Source organism: Haliotis rufescens, unplaced genomic scaffold (assembly GCF_023055435.1).
Source record: "Haliotis rufescens isolate VD_foot unplaced genomic scaffold, xgHalRufe1.0.p SCAF_47, whole genome shotgun sequence".
Lineage (NCBI taxonomy): Eukaryota > Metazoa > Mollusca > Gastropoda > Lepetellida > Haliotidae > Haliotis > Haliotis rufescens.
The window spans coordinates 1616769-1630344 of NW_025964190.1; the positions used below are offsets into that span (position 1 = coordinate 1616769).

The following is a 13576-nucleotide window of genomic DNA, read 5'->3' on the forward strand; positions in this document are numbered from 1 at the left end:
CCCCATCCACTCGAACCCACCCCACCGTGCACAAGCACCCACTCACCCCACTAGCAGGCCACCAATCTCGGACACACAGGCTACAATTAAAGCTCACTTGACTTTCAAACTGATGAGCTAAACAATACTTATTTAGTTATCTTGCCTCATAACATGCAGATAACAGACATACCCTTAAGATGAATCTATTTTAGAAATTCAACACTGATTATAAAAGTAATGTAAAAAAACATTTGAAGTTTCTTTCCCTGGTCAGATCAAAGGAACTGATAAATTGAACACGTGAGACCACATGATATTGAAAGTTTCCATACCTGCAACAATGTTCCACCAACCAATGATATGAGAATCGCTATGCCAAAGGTGAACATTCCGTAGATGATCACTGAAAGAAGATCCTGAATGATATGTTTTGTTTTTGTACAAGTGTTTTTTACATATATTCTCCCATGAATTTGGAAAATACTGATTTTGATTGGTCGATCAGATGTTATGAAATCACAATAAACCCCCTTTGTTTGAAACAGCCGATTTGACAGCCGCATCACCGCGGAAGCCATGTTTTGAGAAAAGGACTTTTTAAAGTCATTGTGGGTAGGCAACTTTAAATAATTATATGTACATTTATATGCTACAAAGCGCAAAGTCGCGGCTACTATAATATTCATCATGAGTGGCAATACAAGGAATCTAGAAAGAGAATGTATTTCAAGTCTTGAGGACAACAGCGACTGTGTCGTCATATCTTTTGCGTGACGGGTTATATGACGTAACAATAATGACGTGCGGCATAGAACAAAACCTTTGCAAGGCTTTGCTGAGTTTTCTTTAGGGGTGCTCACCTCATGTTAGCTTACGAATTTGCCGTGCTACATACTTGCCTGTTCGAGTGAAATGTTATGGTGTAAACAAACTTTTTGAGCTCCATATTTTGTTGTTTTCTTTGCCTGATCGACAACCCACTCAAAACACTGGACTCAACCCAAGCCACTTCATTCAAGGTAGTTGCTATTACCAAACAGCTATTTGGTCATGGAAGAATCTATATATTTTTTCATAAGTATTTTGCCTTTTACGCCCAAAGGAATCTGTTTCGGCAGATAATCGAGACGTATTACTCCCTACGTTGACGTTTTCTATTCAATTCATATTAATAATAAATTAATGCATATATGCTTCCTCAATGGCTTCACCCTGTGCTTGCGATGGTAGATAGTAGCAATATCATGCATGTGTATGCAGCATCCTACCTGCTACTTTAGCTACAAGTGTTGCCTTGAAGTCGGAATGGTTTGGCAGGTGATGCTTGAGGATGTCTTCCCAGGCTGTGGCCGCCAGACTGGACAGCCCAGAGGAAATAGTGCTGAAGGGAAGGGATTATGTAAAATGTGGACTTCAATCTAAAAAAAACCATACAATTAAATAATTTAATATCTTAACATGTACACATAATCCATGTTGACCCTTGTTAAATGACATGCACATAGTATTGTTACTTCTACTTCAGAAAACTGACGTTCAGCTGTTTGGCACTGATAACGACTGATGCCAAGAGTCTTCACTTTCATTTCTCTGGGTGCCGTCTCCGTGGTATAGTGGATAGAGCGACTGCTCGGAAAGCAGAAAGTCGGTGGCTCGATCCCCTGTCGCGTCATACCAAGTACGTTAAAAGATTAAACTTGCAGTTCCCGGTCTAGTGCTTGGCGTTAAAGGGATTTAACAAGGTCTGATCGTCTCAGAATCAGTATACTGCGTCTGAGCGCGAAGTATCCATGTTAAACTGCTGCATGATATCTCAGTGGGCGAGCACCATCAAGCCTGCACTAGTACAAGCAGCCACACACACGCATTCATGAACGTCGCTGTGTTAGCGCAGTGATACTGACCGCGACGTTAAACCACATTTTACCTCCCCATTCCCTCACCTGAGTGAGGCACTACAAAGAGCTGCCACAAACAGTCCCAGCATCCCAGGGATACCTTTGAAGATGTCCACAGTCAGGATAGGAAGGATCTGAAAACAATAGTATCATTTTTGTTCCCAGTGCTCTAAACTGACATTGTTCAAAACACATTTACAAAAACAGTTGACATTTCAGAATAACTATTAGTCGTGTGTCACTTCAATCTGGCCATCTTCCCGAGGCAAGGGAGTAAGCTGACTGTAAAAGTCCAGTACCCACCCTTGCCAAACTAGGCTGGAATAATGGAGTTGTATTTTGGCTGGACTAACGAGTCTGTGCAATCAAAATCCTGGAACGAAATCGGCGTCTGGTTCATAGACAACATGGCAATCACAGCGCCGAATTCGTTGGATTGCAGGATTGGCAGAGCATGTATACCTATACCGTCGACATATATTTTCCTAGTCATTTCACCTCATGTGATTCGATGCACACAGCAATAAAGATCATTATTATCGATGAAATCGTCTTGACTGGGCGCCGCCATTTTGTTTCAAGCAAGTGAAAGATATATGAGAGGTGGAATTCGATCAGTTGTGGCGACATAGATGGGACATATCTCGTAAAAGTCACTGATGACGCTACGATTGAGCCTAGAAATTCAAGCCAAGTTCGGTAACTGGACTTTTAAAGTCAGTTATCTACCTTACTTTGGGAAGATGCAAGCTCCTTCCCAGTGCTGACAGTCTATCGGTTGTGAGTTGATGAATGTAAAAAGACAGAACTGGAACAGTTTGCACTCAATAACCTGAGGTGCAGTTTTGCCGGGCTATCCCCCACGTAACAGCAGGGTCTATAAATAGAAACAAGGAATCCCCCGAGAACAGGTGCGGTAACGCGTAGGCATGTGATTGGCTCAAATATTGAACAATGTCTACCTTTCATTAGAGGCATATGAATGCACAACGATCTTGGTAGACAAACAGTGATTGCCTTATCAGTGCTTGTGCAGGGAGTTACTCGCTGTGTTCGGCGCGCGTGTCAGAACTCGTCAGTGTGATAACAGCTAGGCTAAAGCCACCTCTAACAGAGTCCATTGTTTTGGAGGAAGGGGGTATTTACTCTTTGCGTACGCGAGTTTTTGAACTACACCCTGTAATGTAAACAACCCAGCACCCCTCGCCTTACGGGTCGCGGGAAAAGCGGATGTATGTAAAATGAACTCTCCCATGATGAATTTTAACTGTTGAAAACATACAGTAAAAGTGATAGTGAATACGAATACTTTACTATGAACAACGACTTAGGTATTTATATAAAGTTAACTCAAACTAAACAACAGAAGCAGTGATATGTAGACACCTTGCATATAAGATAACATTACTGTTGTGTGATATTGTCAATGTGATATAACGGCTGCGCGGGGATATTTAAGAATCAGTTGCCAACTGACAGTTGTTCGTGACGGACGCATCTTCATTCACTCTGGGGTTTTCAGGTTGAGGTTTTTTTTATAGATTAAGCTATATAAGTCACGCTACAATGCTGTAAGTATTAAACAGTGGTTTAGTCATAATCGCTTCAGTCAGTGACCTACTGTGAACAGGGAAGCACGCTTATCAGCACTGTCCTGACTGTTATCAGCTGGGTATTCACAGTGATATAACGGCTGCGCGGGATATTTGAGAATCAGTTGCCAACTGACAGTTGTTCGTGACGGACGCATCTTCATTCACTCTCGGGTTTTCAGGTTTATCATCAGATCAAAGAACAGGTAAGTCATATTAGGTTAATTTTTAATGTTTGTGTGTACAACATTACTCGGGGAACATTTTTAGAGTGAATAAAAAATTGCCAAAGGTTATAAATACGAGAAAAAAAAATTGTTATAAATATGTTTGCAATGAAATTGGCTATTAATTTTCTTCATTTATTTAAATAGTATGGATACGAAGAGAAAAAAAGAATTTCTGGATGATGTTAAGTCCCTTTATGAATTGGAACGATGGGCAAATGAAAATGACATTGTCCAAGATCCTGATGTCAACCTCAAGAGAATTCAGTTGTTATCAATACAATCTACTAATGAGAATAACAAGAAACATGGTAAAAGTCACCAATGTGATCTTTGTGACCAAGTCTTCAGAACTAAGTACACTGTGATGAGACATAAACGGACTGTACATTTGAAGGAGAATATGCAGTGTGATAATTGTCTAACAGTGTTTATGAGACAAGATAACTTAAACAGACATAACTGTAAACGGAAAAGGATAACAGAAAGTGATGATCAAAACAAGCGTGCTCGGATGGATATTCCTAGTGATGGCAGTCCCAACCCAGCCAAATACGACAGATGTAATTGGTGTAATCATTACAGGTAATTTTGTAACTTTTATTCCAATAATTGCAAACATTAGTGTCACCTATAATTAGAGAAATTACCATGTATTACATGGTTAGTTAAATATTGTAATGTTTTACAGATGCCTACTGCCTAGGAAACGTTTCTGTCAGACCTGTGATGGGAAAGGTCGTGAGTGTATGACATGTCATCGGCCAGTACCTGAAAGACTGTACAGCCAACAGGTTGATCAATGTAACAGGTGTGCGAATAGACAGGAGAGATCACAGGCGAGAGGGAATCAGACTTGGGCTGGTAGATCAGCACTGGATGGGAATCTCAGGACAACAACACTCACGCCTAGTGAAAGTAACTCTATTGACATCTTACAGTTTTTCGCGGATGAACGCCAAACTATCACTGACATTTTGCATGATTTTTTAGACGATAAAAAGGGTATGAAATGGTTTCTTACTTTAAAACTTAAGTATGTTAAATATGATGAGATCAACGAACTAATCAATTAGGACAAGCTTTTCAAAAATTATACACATCCACACAGGAATTCCAAGACGTGGGTAGTGGTTGGATTTTAGATCGTATTGTACATATTGAGGTGAATTCAGCAGAATATGTACCCCTATCAGCTAGTAGCTACATCCCCTTACCAAAATGTTTAGAAAATAAGAAAGCGATTGTAAATGTCAAAAACCAAAACCCAAAGGTGCTTCATTTGGTCTGTTCTCGCTGGTATTCATAGCTTTCATGAAAATGCACATAGAGTATCAAAATACATTGGATATGAATCTGAATTTGATATGAGCGGTATCGACATACCAATACCCCTGTCTCATGTCCCCAAATTCGAGCAACAGAATCAGATATCTGTCAATGTATTTGCTTATATCGGGAAGTGGTGTATTTCCCCTTCATATTAGTCAGAATAGCTATGATAAGGTAGTTGATTTGTTACTCCTCACTGAAGGAGAAAAGAGACATTTTTGTCTCATTAAGAATTTCAGCAGACTCATGGCTCATAAAACAAAACATGATGGAAGAAAATATTATTGTAGACGTTGTCTGCATGGTTTTTCCCGCCAAGATTTATTGGGTGATCATGCAATTTTCTGCGCTGATCATAATGCCCAGAAAATCAGATTACCTCGTGAACATGAAAAATGGATTAGGTTTTCATCTATACAGAAACAACTCAATGTCCCATATGTCATTTACGCGGACTTTGAGGCATTCACCAGAAAAATTGAACAGACCGACAACAATAATTCAAACACAACCATCTTCCAAAAGCATGAACCTTCAGGGTTCTGTTACAAAGTAGTTTGTACAGATCCCAATGATACAAAACCATCAGTAACCTATAGAGGGTCTCATGTCGTGTCCCATTTTCTAGATAATTTGCTGAAAGAAGCAGATATCATCTATGAAAAGCTCCATGATCCTCAACCTTTGACAATGCCTGTAGCTGATGAAATAGCGTTTCAAAGGGCAGATACTTGCCATATTTGTAATAAGCCCTTTGATGAAAAATCAAGTAAAGTTCGTGATCACAATCACTTGACAAATGGTTACAATTACCGTGGGGCAGCACACAGACACTGTAATTTACAATATCAGTTTAGACAGGTCAAAGGTAAGAAAAAAAGGCCAACAGGAGGAATTCTTCATCCCTGTCATATTTCATAACCTCCGTGGCTATGACAGTCATTTGATCATGAAGGAGTTAATGTCAAAACAACGACTCAGTTGCTTGGCAAACAACATGGAGAAATACATTTCATTTTCCATTGGCTATTTGCGTTTCATTGACTCCTGTCAGTTCCTGCTTTCATCTCTTGGAAAACTTGTTGGCAATCTTGAGAAAAAGGACCCTTCCAAATTCATACATTTGAGACAGGAATTTCGTGACCCCAATCATGTTAAACTACTCTTGAGAAAGGGAGTCTATCCCTATGATTTCATGGATGATGAATCTAAATTTGAAAGGCAAGAATTACCTCCCAAACAGGACTTTTACAGTAGCCTTACAGACACATCAACTTCTGATGAGGATTATGACCATGCACAACAAGTATGGTCAAGTTTTGACATTCAAAACATGGGGGAATATCATGACTTGTATATGAAAACTGATGTTTACTTTTGGCCGATGTATTTGAAAATTTTAGAACAACAGCTTTAGAAAACTATCAACTAGACTCAGCTCACTGTTATACATTACCAGGCTTTGGTTGGGATTCCATGCTGAAAATGGGAAATGTTGAGTTAGAAAGATTGACAGATATTGACATGATACTTTTGATAGAATCGGGCATGAGGGGTGGTATTAGTATGATATCGAAAAAGTATGCAGAGTCAAATGTTCCTGATGAGGCTAATTACCAAATGAACGAACCTAATTAGCAATTAATATATCTAGATGCCAATAACCTCTATGGTCTCAGTATGGTCTCAGTATGAGTAAATTTCTACCCGAGAGAGATTTTCATTGGGTTGATAATGTAGAGGAAGTTGATATCATGAACATTGCGGAAGATGCAGAGATGGATGGGTATGATTCTAGAAGTCAGTTTGAAATACCCGAAGGAACTTCATGACTCACACTCGGATTATTCCCTTTGTCCCGAGTCCATGGTTGTCCAACATCACATGCTTTCTGATTATTCCAAAAAGCTTAAAGAGGAACTGAAATCTTCAGGGGAAACCTACACGAAAACTTGTTCCAAATTTGTTTGACAAGGAGAAGTATGTTCTTCATTATAGAAATTTACAATTTTATCTATCTCAAGGTATGGTTCTCACACATATCTATAGAGCCATTCAATTCAAGCAATCTCCCTGGCTCAAACCATTCATTGATTTCAATACTGAGAAAAGAAAACAATCAAACAATAAAACAGATAAAGCAATTTTCAAGCTAATGAACAATTCATGTTTTGGACGTTCCATGATGAATGTCAGGAAGCATGTCAATGTGGAACTGGTGAATTCAGACACACTTCTGAAAAAGTTGTGTGCCAAATCAACATTTGATGCTTTTAAAATTTTTAATGAAGATTTGGCTGCCGTCCACATGAAAAGGAAAACCTTGTTTTTGAACCAACCCCTTTATGCTGGCTTTTCCATCTTAGATCTTTAAAAAATCCACATGTATGATTTTCATTATAATTATATCAAGCGTAACTATGGACAGAAAGCTCAGCTCTGTTTCACTGACACCGATTATCTGTGTTACGAAATTGAAACCCCTGATCTTATGAAAGACATGAAAGAAAGCATTGATTTATTTGACACCTGCAATCTGAAACCTGACCACCACCTGTATTCCAAAGCAAATGAAAATGTTCTCGGGAAATTCAAAGATGAACTAGCTGGGGTACAAATGGTTGAATTTGTAGGTCTCAGACCTAAAATGTACTCAATGTATGCCTTAGAGAAAGAAACAAAAGTCAAGGATGGATTAGTGATCGAAACAGTGCATGAAATCAATCAGACCAGAGCCAAAGGTATAACAGAAACCGTTCGAGATAAACATCTGAGACATACTTTGTACAAAGAGTGCCTCTTTAATGAGAAACAATTTAGACACCAGTTGACTCAAATACAAAGTCGAGACCATCAATTGTACACTGCTTCTATCAACAAAATCAGTCTTTCACCGTTTGATGATAAACGATATGTTCTAGAAGATGGAATTCATACACTTGCTCACGGCCATTATAAAATTCAGTGAAACCATTTCATACCTCTGTCTTAGATTATCATATTCATGTGTTGATATTATGTGGTTTTGTAACTTATGCTGCTTCACAGAATACCTCTATATATGTAAAATATGAACCATATTATGAACTTCATATGTATTCCTGTTGACATATGCATATTTATTGAATAAAGATTAATGTGATTATTATTACTATTATATTTCTTGTTATTGCTATTGTATTGTATGCAAAATGAAATGTTGTAAATAAATATCTAATGTAACAATGATAGTACATACCTATTGTGTTTTTTACTGTATGTATCCCTATGTTATACTATTGTTTTTGTATTGATTGCATACCGATGGAAATACATTGAATAAAACATGTGAATTTTTGTCATTGTGATATTTGTGATGACGTGAGAATAATGTATCTCATATTAACAACAATAATACATTCTATGTACATTATTTTATTACATATATACATATATATATATATATATATATATATATATATATATATACAATATACAATGTCACTGTCATTTTCACTGTTTGGCCCATCATCCGATTGTTTCAAAAGTTCTAAATCCTACGCCCGTGATAAGTCAACGTGTGATAGGATATCTTTAACCACTGGTTTCATCCAGTGAGTAATTTTACGATTCAATTCATCTACTTCCGTGTTTGGGTCCAACTGATTGATCTTGTCTAGAATGGGTTTAAACAGAGGGCCATTTGCAAAGTAACTGACATAACGTATAGCCGTAACAAGTCTCTCAAGGAAAGTAGTCTTCAAACATTTCGCTAATTTCCTGTCTATCCATCTCTCACTCTTCCCTTCATCTTCATACTCTTCTTTCCTCTTCCAGATTTCTTCCCTGCACGTTTTTAGTGTTTGTTCCCACATGTATTCTAAGCCTTTTACCTACCACTCTTTATCAGCTTCACTGAATTTAGAGGTCATTGTAGGCTGTTTAACATTGCTCTCATCAGCTGTCTGAATTTTAAGTCGTTTCCTTAGGGTTCCCCCTCCATTCTCAGGGCACCACGATCTGACATGACGCTGAAGGTCATGATTATTTTCAAACACAATACCACACTCATCACAGGAAGGCATAGTTGTATCAGTAGTGTCGTCCTCTGATTCACTGTCCACTGGAGCGGCTACTTCTGAGATGTGATCTCTTCTGGTGTCTGGCTTCAAATGATACTGATTGACAGCCTGCTCCTCTTTTATAGGCTGTGGGGTATTGACTGTTTCAAGTACATTAGGTTGTAGTCTTCCTGATTCCACGGTAGTAGGACGCAAGTCGATTGTCAGATTGCCATAGGGTTTTTCAACAGCTTCTTTATACACAGACATAAACCAGCCGGTATTGTTGGGATAGATGCGCCTGGCAAACAAGTTGACTTGATGTCTGTCCACAGGGGAATTAAACAGTGTCACGTAATGAGAATTCAAAGGAATGTCACGTGACTCCTTACCTCTGGGAAACAGATTTTGTAACAGTAAGAAACTAATGACATTCTTATGGTGAGAGGTTCGGGTGAATAGTTGGGAAATGCGTTTATCATCTTTAGCCTCTAACATGAGGTCATCCAGTACAATCATGTTGTTATTCCGTGCATCCAGATAGTTATCCTCGTGCAGGTTGTAAGGAATCCCCTTCACAAACGTCACATAGGGTAACTGTCCACTGATTATCTGATTCAGAGGCTGCCACTCCGTATAACACCAGATAATGTTATTGGGTACAGGTTGGATGCGATTCTGTAGTAAAATGTTGTACACAAACATAGTCTTGCCACTTCCACTTGGACCCACCACCACAACATTGGATGGAATGGTAAAGTAGAACTGTTCTTTTAGTGCTGGAGGAGGTGGAGGAGGAGGAGACGTGGGAGGAGGAGGTGGAGGAGGTGAGGTTCCCGGAGGAGGAGGAGGAGGAGGTAAGGTTCCCGGAGGAGGAGGAGGAGGAGGAGGATATGAATGCATCTGTCTCCTATGTCTATGCATATTATCATTTCTAGAGAACTGTCTCCCACAATCAGGACACGATGTGGACTCCATGACGATAGAAATGCAACTGACACTGGAACAAGAGGAAGACCCTTATATACTCTGAAGATCAGTTTCTGGGATCCAACTGTTAAACTTTTTGGGATAACCCATCCATTTCACAAACACCTCTTTTACGCCAGCTCGCTTCCTTTTCTTCAAAACCTTCTCCAGTCTCCACACTGTGTCTGCGGGCTTGTCTACTCTCTGTAGTTCATTTGCATAGAAACTACCTTGAACTAGATCTTCAGCCATATCTTTCAACAGATAGATAGGCATACCATCACAATAGAACCTTCTTCTGAAAATAAAGATTTCCTCAGTCCATTTTTCTTGATAGTCTCTTTGAAATGTATGTCTCAAATGAGAGAGTCTTACTTGATCGCCCACTTTAAATTTAAAGGGTTTCTTCCCTGATTTATGAAGTTTTTTCAATGGATCAATATATTGTTTTGTCCATACCTTAGCTTCATTAATCAGATTAATATCTGAGGGTGATCTTTCATTCAATGATCTGTGAGGTCTGTTGATATAATCCAGGACGAGATCTTGCAAAATGTTCAGGTAATGGTACGTTTGTTTGTAGATGAAATATCTGTACATCGTGGTCTTGAGGGTCCGTATCACTCTCTCGGCATAAGAAGCCTTGGTTTCATTCTGTGTGACATAGTAAGTGAGTCCCTTGTTTCTTAAATAAGACCTCATTTTCTCATTATCAAATTCTCGCCCTTTATCTGATCGTATAATTTGTGGCAGGGTAGCGCGGTAAAATATCTTCTTCAAGGCCTTAATGACCGCATCCCGTGTTTTATTTTTAAGGGGCTCGACCCACAGAAAACATGTAAATACACTTAAAGCTATGAGTAAGTATTTCACACCGTCATTGACCGAGGCTATATTAGATACATCAGCCAAGTCAATATCCCATTGAGCATTGAGGCCTGAAGCCACCACTCTGTTCCGCTTGAACTTGTATCTTAAAGGTCGCTGAAGCGAATAGGCATCTGGGGATGTCAACCACTTCTTTATGTGACGCAAACTGATATCAAATTTCCCCTCCTTTTTCACAATGTGATACAACTTAGCAGGGCCAGAAAAGGAGGCTGGGTGTTTGGGATTCAAATAAATACTAGACAAATATGCTTTCCATCGGTCAGCAGGCATGGTTACACGTGAAATGAAGCCTACACGATGTAAATAGAGCTTATATCAGTCTACACTTTCAGCAGGGTATTCCCCTTTTTATTCATTTTCCCGCGTTTTAATGGCCTCGCTTTGAGAATGCGAAATGTGATATCTAAAACTGGCCCTTAAGAGAGATAAGCACTCTCTTCGATGACATCTAGTTCAACCGCCCCAGGAAGGCAGAGAGTAACACACAAACATGGTGTCCTGCTATGTCTGCAGTAATATTTGTGTTAGTACATTCGTCAAAGAATAACACAAAACAATATACTTCAGTATCTTTTAAATGTTATTATCACAGATAGAATCAAACTGTTATGTAAGTGACTGATTGTCAGGAAAATCATAATGTTTATGTTACATTTGTTAATTATGCTAAAAAATACACAAGGATACTATGTATTAACAACAATATGATACAACTTTTACAAACTGTCAACATCAAAGATATTGTTTTCATGCATTTACAAAGATGTTATTATGTTACAGTTCCATTAATTTCAACAGGCATGAATTCTGTGATTAAAGGGGAAATATAGGTTATTAACTGAGGATCATTATCATGTTGATGAGTTTGCCATATCATGATTAAAAAATCATGATAGTGTTGAGCCCCATATTTAATTTAAGTCAGAAAATTCCATTGACATGTGTATCTGTTAAAAGAATACATGTTATATATTTAGTTGTGTCAACAAGATAGTCCAACCATGCACGAACATCCACCAGGGCAAATTTCCATCATTGTTATCAAAATTCCTCTCCACTATAGCTGGACAATAGTTGGTACTCTTCATTAGGAATATTTAAGTAGTCTCATTCAAAATATGTGTTAAAATCATTCCATTCATAGTCTAATGTCGTGTCAGTACCTTTTGAAACTATACTTTCCGTATCTGCACATGTATAGATATTATGCCACATTTGGAAGACGAGGAGTACAATGCAAACTGTATATACAGATGATTATTTCATATCTGTATGTTTAAAAAAATATCACTTTCTTAATCCAATCAAGAAAAAATAAAAAGAAGTATCTCCCTGGCATTACCTTGCAATAAAAGTCTAAAAGTGTATGGCAACAGTTTTCCATTTCCAACCAATCCGGCGTCTTGGTTTGGTCACGTGACCTAAACACGTCATTATGGGGGCAGAATCAACTAGTGGCTTCTGAATGTTTTTCTTCATTTGCACAGAATACAAGTGCCAATACAATTTAATAAATTGTTTACTTAATTATCCCACAAGACTGTAGTAATGACAGTTTGTTTTTAGCACTTGTGAGATAGAAAGATCCTGGACAAGAAGTATGTGACCCTCCAGTCACATCGTTTACCCCTAATGAAGAACTGTGCATTTGAATAGATGATATCATTATATTTACACAAAACAAAGACGATATATTTGACCTCGGGTGACAGGTCTTTCACCACGATCACAGATATCAGCGATAAAGTGTAAACTGTTGACACAAAGTGAATTCCAGAACCAGCTATTTCTGAATGAAATGTTTCAGAAAGGGTGATGCTCTTTAACTAACCAGATTGCTACACTATACTAAAGCTCCACCTTTTTCTGTGATTGACTCTTTTCCAAATACACCAACAACCAATACAGAATGTAGAATAATGCCTTATATGGCTTGAGATAAAAAGATCCTGATATTGAAGTTGAACTACAGGGAAAAACTGTACAAGTGTGAACATATTACTTTTGGACCGTTTACTGGAGCCAGGCTGTATCATTATATCATGATAATTACTTATAATTGGAGATGGACCTATGATGAATTCATATGTGAAAAAGTAAGGGCTTCTTTTATTTTAACTTCTAAGTAAATAAGATATTTCTAATGACACCACTTTCTTGTTGATCAGTGGTGTTTCAACCTGGTATCAAATTATATTCTCCATAGGCGCTGTAGAACCAGAACGAGGCGGGATCCCCCTGCTATAAGCAGGCTTTATTACTGAAAGTGTAAGCTGTATGTTTATCCACTACATAGCCTATCAAAACTACAGAGACGGGCCTAGGTTACCTTCAATAACAAACGTGCTTGTGTGTTTATGTTAAACCGGGGATACAGAGGACTGCGTTGCCTTCCTCAAAGGTTTGTTTACACAACTGATTGCCTTCAGTGGACAATGCTGGTATGTGACCTAGTTTATCACTCTGTTTACAGTAACAAAACAATTCTCCTTTACCTATGCAACTAATGTAAACATAGAAGAACTGACAACATTGCTTCCTCACTATTTCAAAGGAATTTCATACATACTATTCTACAGATTTTGATACTTATTTGTCCATGTTTAAATGTGTAACCGTTGATCTGTCTATAGCGCGGGGATTCC

General features: G+C 38.3%; 1 long non-coding RNA gene across 1 annotated transcript; it reads right to left on the reverse strand.

Annotated features, from left to right (window-relative positions):
* Nucleotides 1-317: 317 nt before the first annotated feature.
* LOC124151268 lies at nt 318-2002 on the reverse strand. The gene is made up of 3 exons (XR_006863345.1): nt 1926-2002; nt 1251-1363; nt 318-385 (listed from the first exon to the last, which is right to left on the reverse strand). It is a non-coding gene; the product is annotated as an uncharacterized LOC124151268 (long non-coding RNA).
* Between the last annotated feature and the right edge of the window lie 11574 nt (nt 2003-13576).